General features: G+C 45.3%; 1 protein-coding gene across 3 annotated transcripts in view; it reads right to left on the reverse strand.

Annotated features, from left to right (window-relative positions):
• Positions 1 to 19,466, reverse strand: part of CENPJ (centromere protein J) — a 363,081-nt gene that overhangs the window by 175,992 nt on the left and 167,623 nt on the right. The window lies entirely within an intron of this gene.

The raw sequence follows: 19,466 nt of genomic DNA on the forward strand, positions 1-19,466 counted from the left end.
TGTTTTTGTATAGATGTGAACCCTGGGTCGAGATGAGAGATTTCTCGGCCCACAGGGAGGAGCCCTGTGGGCCTCACCATCAATGGGCGTAGTCTCAGTGACGTAGGACACAGCTGTATGATAGACTTTGGTTTTTTTTTCTCCAAAATAGTTTTTTATTGGCAAGGAAACACAACCAGGCTGCCATGGGCCCAAAAAATAAAAGTCATCACAGAACAATAAATAACTGTAGAACACTAAGATAAAACCATGACATCCAAATATATGCTGCATGACAGTTGTAGTATCTACATCCCATTTCTTTTTACGCGTTAAACAGTTCCCAACCCAGCCCTATGGAACCTAACATCCAACCATACAACTGGCATTCATACCACATTCTCACCATTCAACAACCCTTCCCCGGACTCCATGTACCCCCCCTGCCAACCCACCCACCCCCAGAGACTTGAGAATCTATCCAGTCAGAAGTATATCCACCCTCCTGAAGCCCCAATTGAACATTGTCTGGCAATAGCGATACACAGATAGTCCAACAAACCATACAGTTTGTCAGGCTTCCGATGTCCTTTTAGAAAGTCCAGGTGCTCCATTTGCAGAAGGGATGCCATATGTTGATACCATGCCATCGTAGAGGGAGATGTATGTGGGTCCGCCCATACCGATAAGACAGTACGGCATGCCAGCAGTACTGCCAACCTACTAAATTTGTTTTTAGACTGATCAGGATCCATAGAACAGGCTTGTGGGCTGGAGGGCTGGACAAAAGAAACTTCCCGGAGGAGGGAAGCGGCGCACCCGTACATTGGAAGATAACGTTGAACACCGAGGACCAAAAGGGTTGCAGAGTCTAACATTAATACAGCCGGTGTACCAACATGCCCTCATCTCACGCACACTTGATGCACAGGGGAGAATCCATGCGTCCCATCTTAAACAGACGAACATCATTGCAGTAGATACGATGTAGGATTTTAAATTTTACTTCCTGGAGCCCAAAATCAGGGATTTGCCTGTGCACTGCTTCAAAATACCGGGAGAGCTGCGGGACTGTAATCGACTCACCAAGAGTAGTAGTCCATTTTGTGGCCAAAACACTCCAAGCGACTATCCTTTTGCATCATCCAGCCAAGTGTGGCCCAACCAGTCACAGTATTGTCAAGGTTAGCTGTGTCAAAATCTTGAGTAGCAAAGGCCAATAACAGCCCCACCCACTCGGGCATCCATTTGAAAGATGACAAGTAGTGGCGTGTTTGTAAGTTCACAAAAAATTGGTTAGTTGGCAGATAAGTTCTAGCTAGAGTTGCATAATCTAGCAATACATAGTTAACATGATCATAAAAGTAAAAGGCGTACATAGCCCCTTTACGTGCCCACAGATGAAACAGTGCCCCAAAGTCCCTACCTGGGAGAAAGCCTACATTCCCTGTTAAGGGCACCAACAGTGAAAGGAGCCCCACCATACCCCTCGCCGGCAGAGCCACCGCCAAGCGGACATACAAGGTGCCATCAATACCCTAGGGTAGTCCAACCTACGGTGCTCATTCACACTCGCTTGTATAAGGCTTAGGGGGGGTCCAAGAAAACAAAGAGGTAGGCGATCTATAACAGCCGTCAGGAAAACACAAAAAAATAGACGCCTCAATCTTTTTCAACGTTTATTAAAACGGAGACGTGTTCGTAAAATGCCCGACTCAGGCCGAGTTTCGCAGCTTTGTAGCCGCTGCCTCAGGGGCTTGAACACTTCAAAGTCATAAGTGAAACTCAACAAAGCAAAATTGCTTACCTTGTAATAGGTGTTATCCCAGGACAGCAGGATGTAGTCCTCACATATGGGTGACGTCACTAGCGGAGCCCTAGTGCGGGAAAACTTTCTGTCAAAGTTTCTAGAAACTTTTGACTGGCCCAGTAAGGCCACTGAGCATGCCCAGCATGCTATGATATTCTCTGCCACAGGTGTCTCTCTTCAGTCTCGTATGTAGCAAAAGCATTAGCAAAAATAAATAATAAAGGTATAAGGCCCAACTCCGCGGGGTGGCGGGTGGGTTCTGTGAGGACTACATCCTGCTGTCCTGGGATAACACCTATTACAAGGTAAGCAATTTTGCTTTATCCCAGGACAAGCAGGATGCTAGTCCTCACATATGGGTGATTAGCAAGCTAGAGGCTGAGTCATTTTGTATTGAGGCAACACTGAAGTATTGTTGTTGAAATGAGTCAGCCGAAGATCACAGAACATTGGATGTAGAAGGAGTTGGGTTTAAGGTGGAAACAAGTTCTTTAAGACAGATTGTCCGTAGGCTGAATCTTGTCTTCCTTGCTTGTCCAAGCAGTAATGAGCTGCAAAAGTGTGAAGAGAACTCCACGTTGCTGCTTTACATATGTCAAGTATTGGCACTGAACGATAATGTGCTACTGAAGTTGACATTGCTCTTCCTGAGTGTGCTTTTACTCGCCCTTGGAGAGGAAGGCCTGCTTGTTCATAACAAAATTGTATGCAATCTGCAAGCCAATTTGATATAGTATGTTTTCCCACAGGTTTACCTGGTTTGTTTGGGTCATAGGAAACAAGGAGTTGATTGGATTTCCTATGGACAGCAGTGCGGTTTAAGTAGAAAGACAGAGTACGCTTGCAATCCAAGGTGTACAAGGCCCTTTCTCCTTGGTGAGAGTGAGGCCTTGGAAAGAATGTGGGTAAAACTATAGATTGATTTAAGTGGAATTCCGTGACTATCTTTGGGAGGAATTTTGGATGAGTACGGAGAACCACTCTGTCATGCAAGAACTTCGTGTAAGGTTCATATGTGACAAGTGCCTGTAACTCACTAACTCTTCTAGCTGATGTAATGGCTATGAAGAAGATAGTCTTCCATGTCAGAAATTTTATATGACAGGAATCTATGGGCTCAAAAGGAGAGTGCATAAGTCTTGATAGAACCAAATTTAGATCCCATTGTGTGACGGGAGGTCTAATTGGTGGTTAAGAACATAAGAACATAAGAAAATGCCATACTGGGTCAGACCAAGGGTCCATCAAGCCCAGCATCCTGTTTCCAACAGTGGCCAATCCAGGCCATAAGAACCTGGCAAGTACCCAAAAACTAAGTCTATTCCATGTAACCATTGCTAATGGCAGTGGCTATTCTCTAAGTGAACTTAATAGCAGGTAATGGACTTCTCCTCCAAGAACTTATCCAATCCTTTTTTAAACACAGCTATACTAACTGCACGAACCACATTCTCTGGCAACAAATTCCAGAGTTTAATTGTGCGTTGAGTAAAAAAGAACTTTCTCCGATTAGTTTTAAATGTGCCCCATGCTAACTTCATGGAGTGTCCCCTAGTCTTTCTACTATCCGAAAGAGTAAATAACCGATTCACATCTACCCGTTCTAGACCTCTCATGATTTTAAACACCTCTATCATATCCCCCCTCAGTCGTCTCTTCTCCAAGCTGAAAAGTCCTAACCTCTTTAGTCTTTCCTCATAGGGGAGTTGTTCCATTCCCCTTATTTTGGTAGCCCTTCTCTGTACCTTCTCCATCGCAATTATATCTTTTTTGAGATGCGGCGACCAGAATTGTACACAGTATTCAAGGTGCGGTCTCACCATGGAGCGATACAGAGGCATTATGACATTTTCCGTTTTATTCATCATTCCTTTTCTAATAATTCCCAACATTCTGTTTGCTTTTTTGACTGCCGCAGCACACTGAACCGACGATTTCAATGTGTTATCCACTATGACACCTAGATCTCTTTCTTGGGTTGTAGCACCTAATATGGAACCCAACATTTTGTAATTATAGCATGGGTTATTTTTCCCTATATGCATCACCTTGCACTTATCCACATTAAATTTCATCTGCCATTTGGATGCCCAATTTTCCAGTCTCACAAGGTCTTCCTGCAATTTATCACAATCTGCTTGTGATTTAACTACTCTGCACAATTTTGTGTCATCTGCAAATTTGATTATCTCACTCGTCGTATTTCTTTCCAGATCATTTATAAATATATTGAACAGTAAGGGTCCCAATACAGATCCCTGAGGCACTCCACTGTCCACTCCCTTACACTGAGAAAATTGCCCATTTAATCCTACTCTCTGTTTCCTGTCTTTTAGCCAGTTTGCAATCCACGAAAGGACATCGCCTCCTATCCCATGACTTTTTACTTTTCCTAGAAGCCTCTCATGAGGAACTTTGTCAAACGCCTTCTGAAAATCCAAGTATACTATATCTACCGGTTCACCTTTATCCACATGTTTATTAACTCCTTCAAAAAAGTGAAGCAGATTTGTGAGGCAAGACTTGCCCTGGGTAAAGCCATGCTGACTTTGTTCCCTTAAACCATGTCTTTCTATATGTTCTGTGATTTTGATGTTTAGAACACTTTCCACTATTTTTCCTGGCACTGAAGTCAGGCTAACCGGTCTGTAGTTTCCCGGATCGCCCCTGGAGCCCTTTTTAAATATTGGGGTTACATTAGCTATCCTCCAGTCTTCAGGTACAATGGATGATTTTAATGATAAGTTACAAATTTTTACTAATAGGTCTGAAATTTCATTTTTTAGTTCCTTCAGAACTCTGGGGTGTATACCATCTGGTCCAGGTGATTTACTACTCTTCAGTTTGTCAATCAGGCCTACCACATCTTCTAGGTTCACCGTGATTTGATTCAGTCCATCTGAATCATTACCCATGAAAACCTTCTCCATTACGGGTACCTCCCCAACATCCTCTTCAGTAAACACCGAATCAAAGAAATCATTTAATCTTTCCGCGATGGCCTTATCTTCTCTAAGTGCCCCTTTAACCCCTCGATCATCTAACGGTCCAACTGACTCCCTCACAGGCTTTCTGCTTCGGATATATTTAAAAAAGTTTTTACTGTGAATTTTTGCCTCTACAGCCAACTTCTTTTCAAATTCTCTCTTAGCCTGTCTTATCAATGTCTTACATTTAACTTGCCAATGTTTATGCTTTATCCTATTTTCTTCTGTTGGATCCTTCTTCCAATTTTTGAATGAAGATCTTTTGGCTAAAATAGCTTCTTTCACCTCCCCTTTTAACCATGCCGGTAATCGTTTTGCCTTCTTTCCACCTTTCTTAATGTGTGGAATACATCTGGACTGTGCTTCTAGAATGGTATTTTTTAACAATGACCACGCCTCTTGGACATTTTTTACTTTTGTAGCTGCTCCTTTCAGTTTTTTTCTAACAATTTTTCTCATTTTATCAAAGTTTCCCTTTTGAAAGTTTAGCACGAGAGCCTTGGATTTGCACACTGTTCCTTTTCCAGGTGAGTTAAACCTCTCAAATCTGCTGACAAGAGGTTGTGCAGAGATAGGTGCATCTGCTACCTGATTATGGTAAGCAGAAATTGCACTTAAATGTACTCTTATAGATGAAGTCTGGAGACCAGATTCTGAAAGATGGTACAAGTAGTCTAATAAAGAATTTGTAGGGCAAGTGAAAGGATTGATGTTGTTTTGCTTGCTCCACAAAGTGAACCTCTTCCACTTGGAAGCATAGTTCTTTCGCGTGGAAGGTTTACGTGAAGCTATAAGCACATGAGATATATTGGATGAAAGATTGAGTGGTTGTAAGATTAAGCTTTCAACATCCATGCTGTCAGGGATAGGGATTGAAGCTTGGGATGGCGCAGTCGGTCCTGATCCTGAGTTATGAGAGTTGGAGCTAGTCCTAGACGAATTGGATCCCTGACTGAGAGGTCTAGCAGTGTGGGAAACCATACTTGTCGAGGCCAATGTGGGGCTATGAGTATCATGGTCCCCTTGTCCTGTTGTAGCTTCACCAGAGTTTTGGTTATGAGCGGTATTGGAAGATATGCGTAGAGAAGGCCTGAGTTCCAAGGGCGAGCAAATGCGTCCTTGGGTGGCCTGTTGTTCAGGTTGTATAGGAAACAGTAGTTGTCCACTTTGTGATTCAGATGTGATGCAAAGAGGTCTACTGTTGGCTGTCCCCAACGTTGAAATATCTTGGTCGCTACTGCAGGATCCAGGGACCATTCGTGTGGTTGGAATTGACGACTGAGTCTGTCCGCCACTACATTGTGAATGCCTGGCAGATAAGTGGCCTTGAGAAACATGGAGTTGTTCAAGGCCCAACCCCATATCTGAGCTGCCTCTTGACAAAGGAGGTATGAGCCTGTTCCTCCTTGCTTGTTGATGTACCACATGGCTACTGTGTTGTCTGTTTGTATCAGAACAGACTTGTTTGTAAGGCAGTCCTTGAAGGCATGTAGAGCATAGCGTATAGCTCGAAGTTCCAGGAAATTGATTTGAAATGTTGCTTCGAGCTTTGTCCAAGTTCCTTGTGTTTGGAGAGTGTCTATGTGAGCTCCCCAACCCAAGGTGGATGCATCTGTAGTTACAGTTATTTGTGGGACTGGTTGTTGAAAGGGTAGGCCCTTGCGAAAATTGTCCTTGTTCACCCACCATAGTAGAGAAGAACGTAGTGGGTGGGTTACTTGAATTTGAGTATGCAGTGGTTGAATGGCTTGTATCCATTGTGATTTTAAAGTCCATTGGGTTATCCTCATGGCTAGTCTTGCCATAGGAGTGACATGAACTGTGGAGGCCATGTGGCCTAGTAAGGTTAGAAACTGATGAGCTGTTGCTTGTTTCTTTGAGTGAATCGAGTCTGCCAGTAGGGAAAGTGTTTCTGCTCGATCTTCTGGTAGAAAAGCCTTTGAGAGGATGGTGTTCAATTCTGCTCCGATGAATTGAAGCAGGTGAGATGGAGTAAGATGAGACTTTGGATAATTGATGAGAAATCCCATGGAGTGCAGTAGAGCAATAGTTCGGTTGAGAGACTGTAGTGCTCCTTGTTGAGATTGGCTTCTGATGAGCCAGTTGTCTAGATATGGGAAAACATGTACACCTTCTTTGTGTAAGTGTGCTGTTATTACTGCTAGACATTTGGTGAACACTCTGGGAGCAGATGCCAGTCCGAATGGCAGCACTCTGTATTGGAAATGTTGAAGGCCCACCATGAAGCGCAGATACTTGCGATGAGGAGGGAATATTGGTATATGAGCGTAAGCATCTTGAAGATCCAGAGAACAGAGCCAATCTCCTGCTTGAAGAAGTGGGAGCATTGTGCCTAGGGAAACCATCCTGAACTTTTCTTTCTTTAGAAATTTGTTGAGATTTCTGAGGTCGAGGATGGGACGTAGGCCTTCGGTTTTCTTTGGAATGAGGAAATATCTGGAGCAGAATCCTCTGCCCTGCTGTGACCTGGCTCTCAGGAGGGTGGATAATTCTATTTGTAATTGAATTATTTGAGAATTTTGTTGTGGGCAGGAAGCTGGTGGAAATTCTGGAGGAATTGAGAGGAAATTTAGTTTGTAGCCTCGAGCCACTATGGAGAGTACCCAGTGGTCTGTTATATTTGTCCAATTTGAGTGGAAATATAAAATTCTTCCTCCCACTGGTATGTCTTGTCTGAGGTTTAGAAGGAGGGCCTGTTCTCTGGGCTGTTCAAAAACCCGTCGCTGGACCAGTCTGTGGAGGAGGCTGAGTGCGGGTTGTTCTGGGTTGTCTAGATTGTGAGCGCTGAGTAGGCCTAGAAAGCCTAGTTCTAGCAGGTTGATTGTAGTACCTTCTTGGTCTGTAGTATGGTCGCCTAGGGTCTCTTCGAGGAAGACGCCTAGAGGCCTGAGTTGTTGTGTCTTGTGGTAGTTGGGACAACTGTCTTAGGGTCTCTGTGTGATCCTTAAGTTGTTGGACAGCATCCTGTACTTTTTCCCCGAACAAATTGTCTCCAAGACATGGTAAATCTACAAGCTTTTCTTGTACTTCAGGCCTGAGGTCTGATGCTTTTAACCAAGCCCACCTTCGTGCTGTGATTCCTGCTGCTGCTGTTCTTGAGGCAGTGTCAAAATTGTCGTAAGCAGCCCTTACCTCATGCTTTCCTGCTTCCAGACCTTTGGTAACTATGGCCTGGGCTGATTCTTGAAATTGCACTGGTAGAGAATTTGTGAGTTCTTCCATTTGTTTCCAGAGATCCCTCTGATACTGTGTCATGTACAGTTGATAGGCAGAGATTCTGGAAGATAGAAGTGCACCTTGATAAATTTTTCTGCCAAGGGAGTCGAGGAAACGATGATCCTTCCCTGGAGGAGCTGAGGAGTGTGGACGTACAGCTTTGATTTTTTCTGGGCAGATTCCACTACCACAGACTGATGTGGTAGTTGTGTTTTTTGGAAACCTGGTGCTTGTTGCACTAGGTAGGTAGTGTCCACACGTTTGTTTAATGCTGGAACCATGCATGGGTGCTCCCAAATACGGTGTTGCAGGTCTAAAAGCACATCATGAATGGGAATCGCCAGAACTTGTTTTGGTGGGTCCACGAACTGGAGGACTTCTAGAGTGTGTTGTCCAGAATCTTTTTCTGAGGATAGTTTGAAAGGGATTGTATCCGCCATGTCTTGCACAAAACTAGAAAAAGATAAATCCTCTGGTGGGGATCTTTTTCGTGATTCAGGAGGTGAGGGTTCTGACAAAGTCCTCAGAAGAGGTGTTTGACCCTTGATCATCCCAAGAATCATCATCATCCGGTTCTTGATAGGGAGTTCTTGGGGTTGGTTTTGATTTTGAATGAATACCTGATGGTCCAGGTAATGGTTCATCGATAGAAAACGATGGAGGGATGTTATCCGTGGTTTTCTGTGGAACTGTGTCGATGACATTATGATATTTCTGTAGAAGACGTTGGAAGAGTGCTAACTCCCGAGGGTCAGTGTCCTCTGCCGCTGGTTGTATCGATGAAGTAATAGGTGGCATCGATGCAATCGTGGAAACTGGTCTTCTCGGTGTCGATACTGTCGACGGCGGTATCATCGATGTCATCGGTATCGATGGAGCAGACGGAATTTGAGCATATATGGAAGTCGATGCAGTAATAATTCTAGGCATCTATATCGATTCCCGTGCTGTCGGAGTCCAGAGCGACCCCGGCATCGGTGTTACCACCGGCATCGGCAAATTTGCCGGCATCGATGCTGCAAGCATCGGCATCGACAGAGAAGTCGGTCCTGAAAGCTGGTCTTTCAAAGCCTGTGAAACCGCTTGTCGAATTAAATCGGACAATTCCGGCCGCACAACCGTTGGAACCAGAGCGGTTGAGGGCGGTGGCGTAGGCTGAGGTACGAGTTCTTGTACAGTACCCTGTGTAGGATCTGGTGCAGGTAGTGGAATCAAGGTAGGCCGAGGCGTTGAGAACTCCGATGTTTCTTGGTGCTTAGGCCGCTTTGCTGTCGAACCCTCCTGGGAAGCAGAGTCTGACAACGAGGGGCTTCGATGCCGATGTCGATGTTTTGACTTAGTTTTTTCGGTGGATTTTGTCGACGTCGAGGATGATGAAGGGGACGAGTGATCCCCCGACGGTCCTGGGTGAGGTTTTTTAAGAATTATGCGCCTAGTCGCTCCCGCCGGAGACGACTTCGATGACTGCGATGGGGAAGGTATTAGTTGCAGGCTGAATAAATGTTCCATTTTTTTGAGCCTGGTCTTCCGACTTTTCGGTGTCATCTCCGCGCATTGTGGACAGTTGCCTACGTCGTGTTTGTCACCCAGACATATTACACATTCAGTATGTGGGTCTGTGAGTGACATTTTTCTGGTACAAACAGGGCATTTTTTAAACCCTGTTGACATTTTGTCTTTTTTATTTGATTGACGGCCGTCGATACGACTTGAGGGGAAAATAAATTTCCAGTAAACAGAAAATTTGAGACTGGGTTACTTACCGGCCGGTAAGAAAAAGAACCCGAGAGATTTTCTGAGAGAGAGAATATCAAAGAATGACTTTTAAGTCGAATTGAAGGTTGAGAAATACTCAATGGCTCCGGAACCGCGATGCTGGTAGCAGCGCGGAAAAATGAAGACTGAAGAGAGACACCTGTGGCAGAGAATATCATAGCATGCTGGGCATGCTCAGTGGCCTTACTGGGCCAGTCAAAAGTTTCTAGAAACTTTGACAGAAAGTTTTCCTGCACTAGGGCTCCGCTAGTGATGTCACCCATATGTGAGGACTAGCATCCTGCTTGTCCTGGGATAATGTAGTTTCATCCAGTGAACAATTATTGTGTGTCAGCAATGCATAAAACAATCAAGTGTGTTTCATATTATCCCACCCCCAGCCATACACATACATTCCTCATTCAACCATCATCCATCCCACCCCACCCTTTAAGGACCAGGTTGGCTTATAACCATTAGTATTCAATCCAACCTGTGTATCTTTAGGTAACAGGTTATAGTATGCATGCCAGCATGCAGTATATAGCTTGTCCATTTTCCTGGACCCGCTAAGACAGTCCATGAATTCCATCTGCAAGAGGGAAACCATCCTGTTAGTCCATGCAGCAGTAGAAGGCATCGCCGCGGGATCAATCCAGTCTGCCAGAATGGTGCGACAAGCTAGCATTACAGCCAGCCGCTCAAATTGCACTTTAGAGCAGTTACCAGGAATGGCACTCGTATGTTGACTAGCCATTAAGTTGCGCCCAGTAGACGCCATAGCCCTGTGCGTACATTGGCTGATAGTCTGAAGCACAAACGTCCAAAAGGCCTGCAGCTTGGGGCAAGCAAACAGACGATGATGCAATTCACCTGCCATTGTGCCACATTTGCTGCATAAAGGAGATTGAGACAATTTCATTTTGTACCGGCGGACATCATCATAATAAAAGCAATGAAGAATTTTAAATTGGACTCTAGGAGACCAAGATCCGGTATCACCTTATACAAAGAGGTGAAACAGGCTTTCATGTATTCCGGAGTAATCACAGAATTCAACATAACGGATCAGCACTGTGCTAGAGATTCTAGGCAGGTAGCTTTGCGGATCTGCTGCCCCAGCTTTTTCCACAGGGATTTAACAAAACTCTTGGATAAAGAACATTACTTCACATCCCAGGACGCAGCTGAATAATGCTTAAAGGGGAGTAGGGGCTAGACATACTATGCAACATCCCTGGCGCACAATAGTGGTAAGAGCCAGTGATCCATTCGCCTACGAAGCGTAACTGGCAGGCGACATTATAAAGTCGAAAATCTGGCAAGTTAAGGCCCCCCTGGTCCCGAGGGCATTCCAAGACTGCATAAGCCAGTCGGGCTTTCTTCCCCTTCCAGAGAAAACTCTGTATACTAGCACGTAACCGCCTAAGGTCTCCCGCTGTTAGCCAGCAGGGAATCATATGTAGAAAATATAAGAGCTTGGGAACAATCACCATTTTAATTAGTGCACAGCGTCCGAAAAGAGATAGTGAGAGGGAAGTCCACATTTTCAGCTGCGTCCTCAGGCCCGCGAGACATGAAGATACATTCAGGTCATATAAACGCTCCAGCTGTCTTGGGATCCAGACACTCAAATATTTCAGCTTATCCGGGGCCCACTGAAAGGGAAAGGGTCCAACCCAAGTAGTAGGCAAATGAGCATTCATAGCCAGCGCTTCCGATTTGGCAAAATTTATTTTTAAGCCTGCTACCCGCTGAAACTGCTCAAACAAAGTAATAACAGGGATCTGGTGCGCGGTCGACCAACGAAAAGCAAGACATCATCGGCAAACAGAGCAATCTTTAGTGGATAACCCCCCACACTGATTCCCACAAAACTGGGCTCCCTTCGTAGCCGAATAGCAAAAGGCTCTAAAGCCAATACAAACAGCAGAGGAGAAAGGGGGCAAACCTTGCCGAACCCCACAATGCAAAGAAAAGTCGTCCGTGGGTTGCCCATTGAGCAAAATAGTGGCACTAGGGTTATTATAGAGCACTCTTAGCCACTGGAGAAAAGCATCGGAAATCCCATATCTCTGCAGCACCCAAAACAAGTAGTCCCATGACAAGGAATCAAAAGCCTTCTCGGCATCCAAACTGAGAACTAGTGCTTCTGCTTCTGGTTTATAGCTAAGCACCGCCAGGAGACGATGCACATTGCAGACCCCCTGTCTTCCTTTGACAAAACCAGTCTGATCCTCATGAATAAGAGAGGGTAGGACCGTATTAAGTCTGGCCACAAGAAGAGCAGCTAGGATCTTTACATCTACATTTAACAGTGATATTGGCAGATAAGAGCTCACTTCCAAAGGATCTTTTCCCGGTTCAGGGAGAACTACAATAACTGATTGATTGAACGCCGCAGAGATACTACCAGATACCAGCAAGTTGTCATAGTGAGTGCACAATGGGGACAAAATCAAAAACTTTAATATCTTATAAAACTCCGAGCCCAGTCCATCTTGACCCGCTGCCTTTCCCAATTTAAGTGTCTGGATCACAGCATAAATTTCACGTTCAGTAATAGGGTTATTAAGAGAAGCCGTTTGCTCCGGTGTCATTCTAGGCCACGGAAGGTCACGGAAGAGAGTCTCCGCAGCCTCCAAACCCATAGGCTTAGGGCCATATAAGGAAGAATAATATTCCAAGAACCTATTTGCAATGGCTGTGGGTGTAGTGTGGTGCGTCCCTTGACTGTCTTGAATACCCACCACCGCTGTTTGATGCTCTCTGGGCCGGTTAAGATGTGTCATAAGTCGACTCGCTCTATTACCATGTTTATACAACTGATAGCGATAATACCGAAGCAACTTAGACGCCCTCTGATGAAGCAAGGTATTTAAAGCTTCTCGGGCCCGGTCCATATGGAGCTTATCCTCAGCCGTCATTCCCACCAGATGCTGCTGTTGGGCCATCTTAAGAACAGCTGTCAGCCGCAGAATCTCTGCATTACGCATTTTATTTTGCCAAGCTATATAGGCAATGATGGCTCCCCACATAACCGTCTTCCCCGCCTCCCATACTGTCGTGGGAGTGACATCCTCGGTATCATTAAGCTCAACATATTCTTTCCAACACCCCTGTAGGTGGGTATGGAACGCTTTGTCTAAACAGAGATCGGGTCGCATGCGCCATGAATACAAGGGTCGGGCATTTAGACCACATTGCAAAGTCATCGTCACTGGGGCATGGTCGGACACTGAAAAAAGACCAATGCTCGCGTCAATCACCTTGGAAAAGCAGTGATCTGACACCAGTAGATAATCTATTCTAGAATAAGTCTGGTGAGGATTTGAAAAAAGATGTGAATTCAGAGTCACCCCGGATGCAAAACCCACCATATATCCATAAGTTGCAGTTCGACAGAGCAAGTTTACTCCCCTCGTTTGATCCCTTGTGGAAACGAGCTTGGGAGGACGATTGTCCAGTGACTTATTGGCAACCAAATTAAAATCCCCTCCCACCACAAAGCCACAATCTGAAAATTCAGCCATACGACTTATCAAGTCAGTAAAAAAAACTGAGGAATACACATTAGGAGCATAAACATTGCAAAACACCAATTTCTGTTGATTTAACTGGCCCACCACAATAACATACCGTCCCTCAGGATCCTGAAAAGTCTGCGCAGGCTGAAATGGCAAATTTTTATGAATGAGGATGGCCACACCTCGCTTCCTAGCATTAAAGGAAGAGTAAAAACATTGGCCCACCCATTCCCGCTTTAATTTAGCATGTTCGGTGTCCCCCAAATGAGATTCTTGGAGAAACGCTACTTGGGCGTTCATACGTCTGAACACAGTAAATATCTTCTTCCGCTTAATAGGGGAATGTAGGCCATCCACATTTAAAGAAACGATTTTAACCTGCGCCATAACATACCATTAATATGTAAAATACTTCAGTAAAGCCATATATGAACACACCTCCGGGGCCCCCCAGCCTGGGCTCCAGAGACAGCAGATTCAGGTTATGATGACATCCAAATAAATATACCCAGCCTAGGTCCAAGAAGAAATCCCACACGTTCTCCCCCTCCCCCTAGCACACATACCAAGCACACCCTCATACATTCCACACATCCAACCCCCACACACCCATAGCACTACTACACACCACCACTCCCAGAGGTTCAGGGCCCACCGCAGACCACCTAACACCATTGTGGTCCTAGGACGCCCTCCTCCAGCCCCGCTCCCTTCCTTCATTCATAGGTCCATCCCATGGTTACGGTACAAGATCATATAAACAAAGTCCTGAGCATGATCATTAGAGAGCCTAGAGCTCCCATTAGGTGAGCCAGTCTCGTAGACCGTGACCCCTGTGGTTTTAAAGGGGTTCCACACCCCTTTAAAACCACAGGGGTAACGGTCTACATAAAGTTGCTTCGAATATTGACACGTTCCAAGCCTCTTCCACACTGCAGCAATCAGGGTGAAGTACGTCCACCCCCACCAGCCACCAGGCCCAGACACGCCGTTCCATTTCTCATGAATAAGTAAAAGGATGCCCAGTGAGCCCACCAACTGCTGTTCCATGAACTGGGTGCCAGATGAAAAACAACGGAGGCTCTTCAAACTGAGCCAAAACCAACTTCTTGCACCGTAGATTCAAGGCCCTCAAACTCACACTTCACCGTGTCTCGGTAAGTTCATTATAAAGCGATCAGCTTCCTCCTTGGAGGTTAAGAAGAGGACTCTATTATCGTGATGGATATGTAATTTAGCCGGGTAGAGCAAAGCGAATTGGATGCCTCGTTTGTGGAGCTCCGTACAGGCCGGTGCGAGAACTTTTCTCTGGGCCGCGGTACTTGCCGAAAAGTCGTTGAACAACAGAATTTTACTGCTGCTGTACTCCACATCAGGTTTCTTATGATAGGCCCTAAGCAATTGGGTTTTGTGCTCCCAATACAAGATACATGCCAGCACGGGCCACGGCCAGCCACTGCCTTCCCGCATCGGGCCCACCTGATGCACCCATTGACATTGTAGCTTCTCGGTACCCAGCTCCAGGCCCACCTGCCTCAGGAGCCATGTTTCCACAAAGTCCCTCAGCTCACCTTCTTTCAGCGTTTCAGGCAAGCCAATGATTTTTAAATTGTTTCGCCGGCCCCGATCCTCCTGTTCCTCAAGTTTGGTCAGAAGCTCTCGCTGCTGGCTTCTTAAATCCACCACATGGCGCTCCGACTCCGCCAATCTGTCCCCCAGGTCTGACAAAGTGGCTTCCGCCGTATCCAATCGCTTAGAGTGGCCTTCCACAGCTGACTTTATATCCTCCATCGCGGTCTGAAGTTTAATAAGTCTGCCATCTAACGCCTCACTAACCCACTGGGACAATTGTTGCATCACATCCTCGGTAAAAGAAGCTAGTACCTTGTCTCCTGCAGGTGCCTCCGCCATCTTGGGAACACGTGGTCGTCGACAACTCCGGTCTGGAACACAGCGGGAGCCCCGATTTCGCATGCCCTCCGTCCCAGCCGCGAGGCACACCAAGTGGGCGAGTAGTCCACTAACAAAATCTCAAATCAGACCAAGGCTGCAGTTCCAGGCTGCCGCCATTTTCCTCAGCACTTCAGCGGCAGACGGAGCAGGCAGGGTCGTGGCGGGCGCGCAAGTCTACCTATTTCCGCGCAGTTTTACCTGCGCGGTGTCAGGCGGCCACAGATCCTAAAGCCGTCGGTAAGTGCCAGGACCTGTTTCGAGCGGCGAAAACGTATATTTTATTCGCTTTGCGGGAGCGGGGCCGCAGAGCTCTATCCCGGCACTTCCGTCTCCCTTACGTCATCACCGGAAGTCCAGTTGTCTCAATTATAACAGCATTTACCCCCCCCCCCCTTTGCGCATTCATGACAGTATTACCATCCATAAACATGTAATAATATTAAATAATATTAAAGCGTAATCTGGATGTCTCAAAACGTCAAACAGTTTGTATAGGGAGTCCAAATCTTTATGAAGGGAGAACTTTGTTTTTATGAGTAGTAATTCTCTCCAACTGATACAAGTTACGTTACTCGTTCCTGTAATTTGAAACACTTTGGAGCAGCAGTGTCCCTCCATAATCTCACAACTTCACACCTAGCTACAATTAGTTTATAGTGCATCAACTTCTGATGATTTGGATCCTCAATAATAGCTAAATTGTTCAGGAGAGCCATTTGGAACGAGAGTGTGACCTCAAACCCCAACATTTTTGAGAACCACAAAGAGACCATTTTCCAGAATAGTTGTAAACGTGGGCATGACCACCATTGATGAAGATACGATCCTAATTGTCCACAGCCTTTCCAACATCTATCAGATCTAGAAGGGTATAGCCGATGCAAGTGGGCCGAAGAAAGGTACCATCTATAAAATACTTTATACTCGTTTTCAATAAGAGAAGCTGAAATAAGCAAGTTTGCTTACCGTAAATGGTGTTTCCGTAGATAGCAGGATGAATTAGCCATGCTGTTTGGGAAGCGCCGCGATCCCGGGTAGGAGGAGTTTCTCTTAGCTGATCACAGAGTTTTGAACTCTGTGCGTCTGCGTGGTCGTCTTCCCGCGCGGTTCCCTCACCTCTTCAGTTTCTTTGTAGCCAAGCGAGAGGTAAGCTCTGAAGGAATGTCTGATTCTTTGTGACTGTCTAGGGAGATGGGTGGGTCAGCATGGCTAATTCATCCTGCTATCTACGGAAACACCGTTTACAGTAAGCAAACTTGATTTTTCCCGTCGATAGTAGGGCTGAATTAGCCATGCTGTTTGGGAGTCCCAAGCTCCCTGGTTGTGTCCTTGTATATTTATTGTTCTTAGGGTAGGACATCAACCTTTGAAGTGGTAGACACAGTCTCATGTTCTTTTTAGTGATAAGACTGCTGTGCCTAGTGCTGCATCAGAGGTCATCTGTTGTTGGAGACAATAGTGCGATGTGAAGGTATGAATGGACGACCATGTTGCCGCTTTGCAGATCTCAATTAATGGCACTTTATTTAAGTGTGCAACTGAAGCTGCGGTGGCGCGAATTTGGTGCACCTGAGGTTTAGTGGGTAGTTTGATGGAGCGTTTGTTGTAGCAAAAAAGTATGCATTGTGATAACCAACTGGCTATAGTCCTTTTTGAGACTTGTTGACCAGGATCATTTGGGTTAAAGGAGAGGAATAGTTGAGAAGGTCTCGAAGTTGATAGAGTCCTGTTTTTATAGTAGGCCAGCGCTCTCTTACAGTCTAATGTGTGTAAAAGTTTTTCACGTTCGTTATGATGTGGTTTTAACATAAAAATAGGTAGAGTTATGGTTTGGTTAAGATGAAAAAATGTTACGATCTTAGGTAGAAAAGAAGGGTGAGGACGAAGGGTCAACTTGTCATGGTAGAATTCAAGATAAGGAGAGTAGTGAACCAAAGCTTGAAGCTCGCTGACCCTCCTTGCAGAAGTAATGGCAATGAGAAAAACTGTTTTCCATGTCATATATTTAATGTGGCTAGATTCTAATGGTTCAAAAGGTGGAAGCATTAGTTGTTCTAGGACTACATTTAAGTCCCATGGAATGGGAGGCTTAGTCACCGGTGGACGAAGTCGGAGCATTCCCTTCATGAAACTAGATATCAACGGGTGGTTAGACATTGGAAGGTAATTAAAAGGTTCATGAAAGGCTGCTATAGCACTGATGTGAACTCGTACTGAAGTGGTTGCTAATCCTGCTTCGTAGAGTGTGTGCAGATACTGCAATAATTGAGTGGCCGTAGATGAAAAAGGGTCTATGTTCTTTGGAGCACACTAGTCTAAGTAACGTTGCCACTTCCCTTTGTAGTTACGTCTAGTTGAAGGTTTCCTTGACGCAATAAGAATATCCTCTAATTGAGAGGATAAGCCTAAGGGAGTTAATATTTGCCTCTCAACCTCCAAGCCGCGAGATGAAGTGATTGATTCATGGGGTGAAGTAGTGAGCCCCCTTCCTGTGTCAGAAGATGTGGAAGGTTTTGTAGCTGTATCGGTGGTTGAATGAAGAGTTTCAAGAGATACGTGTACCAGGGCTGTCTCGGCCATGCTGGGGCTATTAAAATCATGTCCGACACGTCCTGGATGCATTTCTGAATCGTTCGACAAATGGGTGGATAGGCATACATCAAGTCTGGTGTCCATAGAATGAGAAAGGCATCTGGAGCCATCCTTTGATTGCTGGGGTAAATTGAGCAAAAGGTTTGGACTTGTCTGTTTGCTTCTGTGGCAAAGAGGTCTATTCTGGGAAACCCCCACTGTTTGAAGATGGTTTGTGCCACCTCTGGATTCAAGGTCCATTCGTGCAGTTGAAAACTACGACTGAGACTGTCTGCTGTGACATTGTCCAGACCTGGAAGATACGTTGCTTGAATTGATACTTGGGCCTTGACTGCCCAATGTAGAATTTGTGTTGCTTCTTGGCAGAGAGTCCATGAACCGGACCCTCCTTCTTTGATTATGTAAAACATGGCTACCTGGTTGTCTGTATATACCATTTTATTTATTTATTACTTTTCTATACCGACCTTCATAGATAAAAACCATATCGGATCGGTTTACATCGAACAGGGTAAAAAACTGTAGTGACAACTAACGTAAATCAACAAATGGTGTGGAAGAGGCAAAGTTACATTCAACAGGGAGTAAGAACTTGGAGGCTTAATCAGCTGGAAAGATAGGTTAGAGCAGGCAGCAATTATAAATATAATACCATTGATAAGATAGATAAGGCATAATGTGCTTAGGAGTATCAGGGTCTATCGTACAGGCAGAGAATAAGGCCTTGATCCCCGTATCTGATAAGGCTTGATCCCCGTATCTGATCGGAGAAGGTTTGCAGTGCCATCCAGATGGCTCTTAGCTCCAGGAGATTGATCTGATATGTGGATTCCTGAGGGGTCCACAGACCTTGAGTTTTCAGGTCATTCAGATGTGCTCCCCAACCCTTGTTGGAGGCATCTGTGGTCAGAGTTATTTGATGAGGTGGGTAAACGGAATGGAGCTCCCGAGGAAAGGTTCTTGGACAGGAGCCACCATCGAATGTTCTCTTTCATTGCGTTTGTAATTTGAATCTTGGTGGTGAGTGGTTATATGTATTGAGACCACTGAGTTTTTAAACCCCATTGTAATAGGCGCATGTGTAGTCTGGTGTGGGGAACCACATAGATTGCTGCTGCTATGTGACCTAGGAGTTGAAGAACCTGGCGAGCTGTTGCCCGTCCTCTGTGAAGTAGGTTGTGTGCCAGTGATTGTATGTTTTGCATCCTGTCCTGGGGAAGGTACGCTCTCTCTTCCACTGTATTTATGCGAGCGCCTATGAACTGAAGTATCTGAGTTGGTTGTAGGTGAGACTTATCGAAATTGATTATAAATCCCAACTTCTGAAGACATTCGATCTTGCGTATCGTGTGTTCTTGCAGTGTAGACTGGTCCGATGCTACTATTAACCAGTCGTCCAGATAAGGGAATATTTGGATCGAAAGTTTCCTTAGGTGAGCCACCACCACTGCTAAACATTTGGTGAATATCCTTGGGGCTGAAGATAGGACAAATGGGAGAACCTTGAACTGGTAATGTGTATTCTGAACTTGGAAACATAGGTAACGCCAAGAAGACGGGTGAATTGGTATATGGGAATATGCATCCTTCAGGTCGATGGAACATAGCCAATCCTGTTGAATCAGT

Source organism: Rhinatrema bivittatum, chromosome 5, assembly GCF_901001135.1.
Source record: "Rhinatrema bivittatum chromosome 5, aRhiBiv1.1, whole genome shotgun sequence".
NCBI lineage: Eukaryota > Metazoa > Chordata > Amphibia > Gymnophiona > Rhinatrematidae > Rhinatrema > Rhinatrema bivittatum.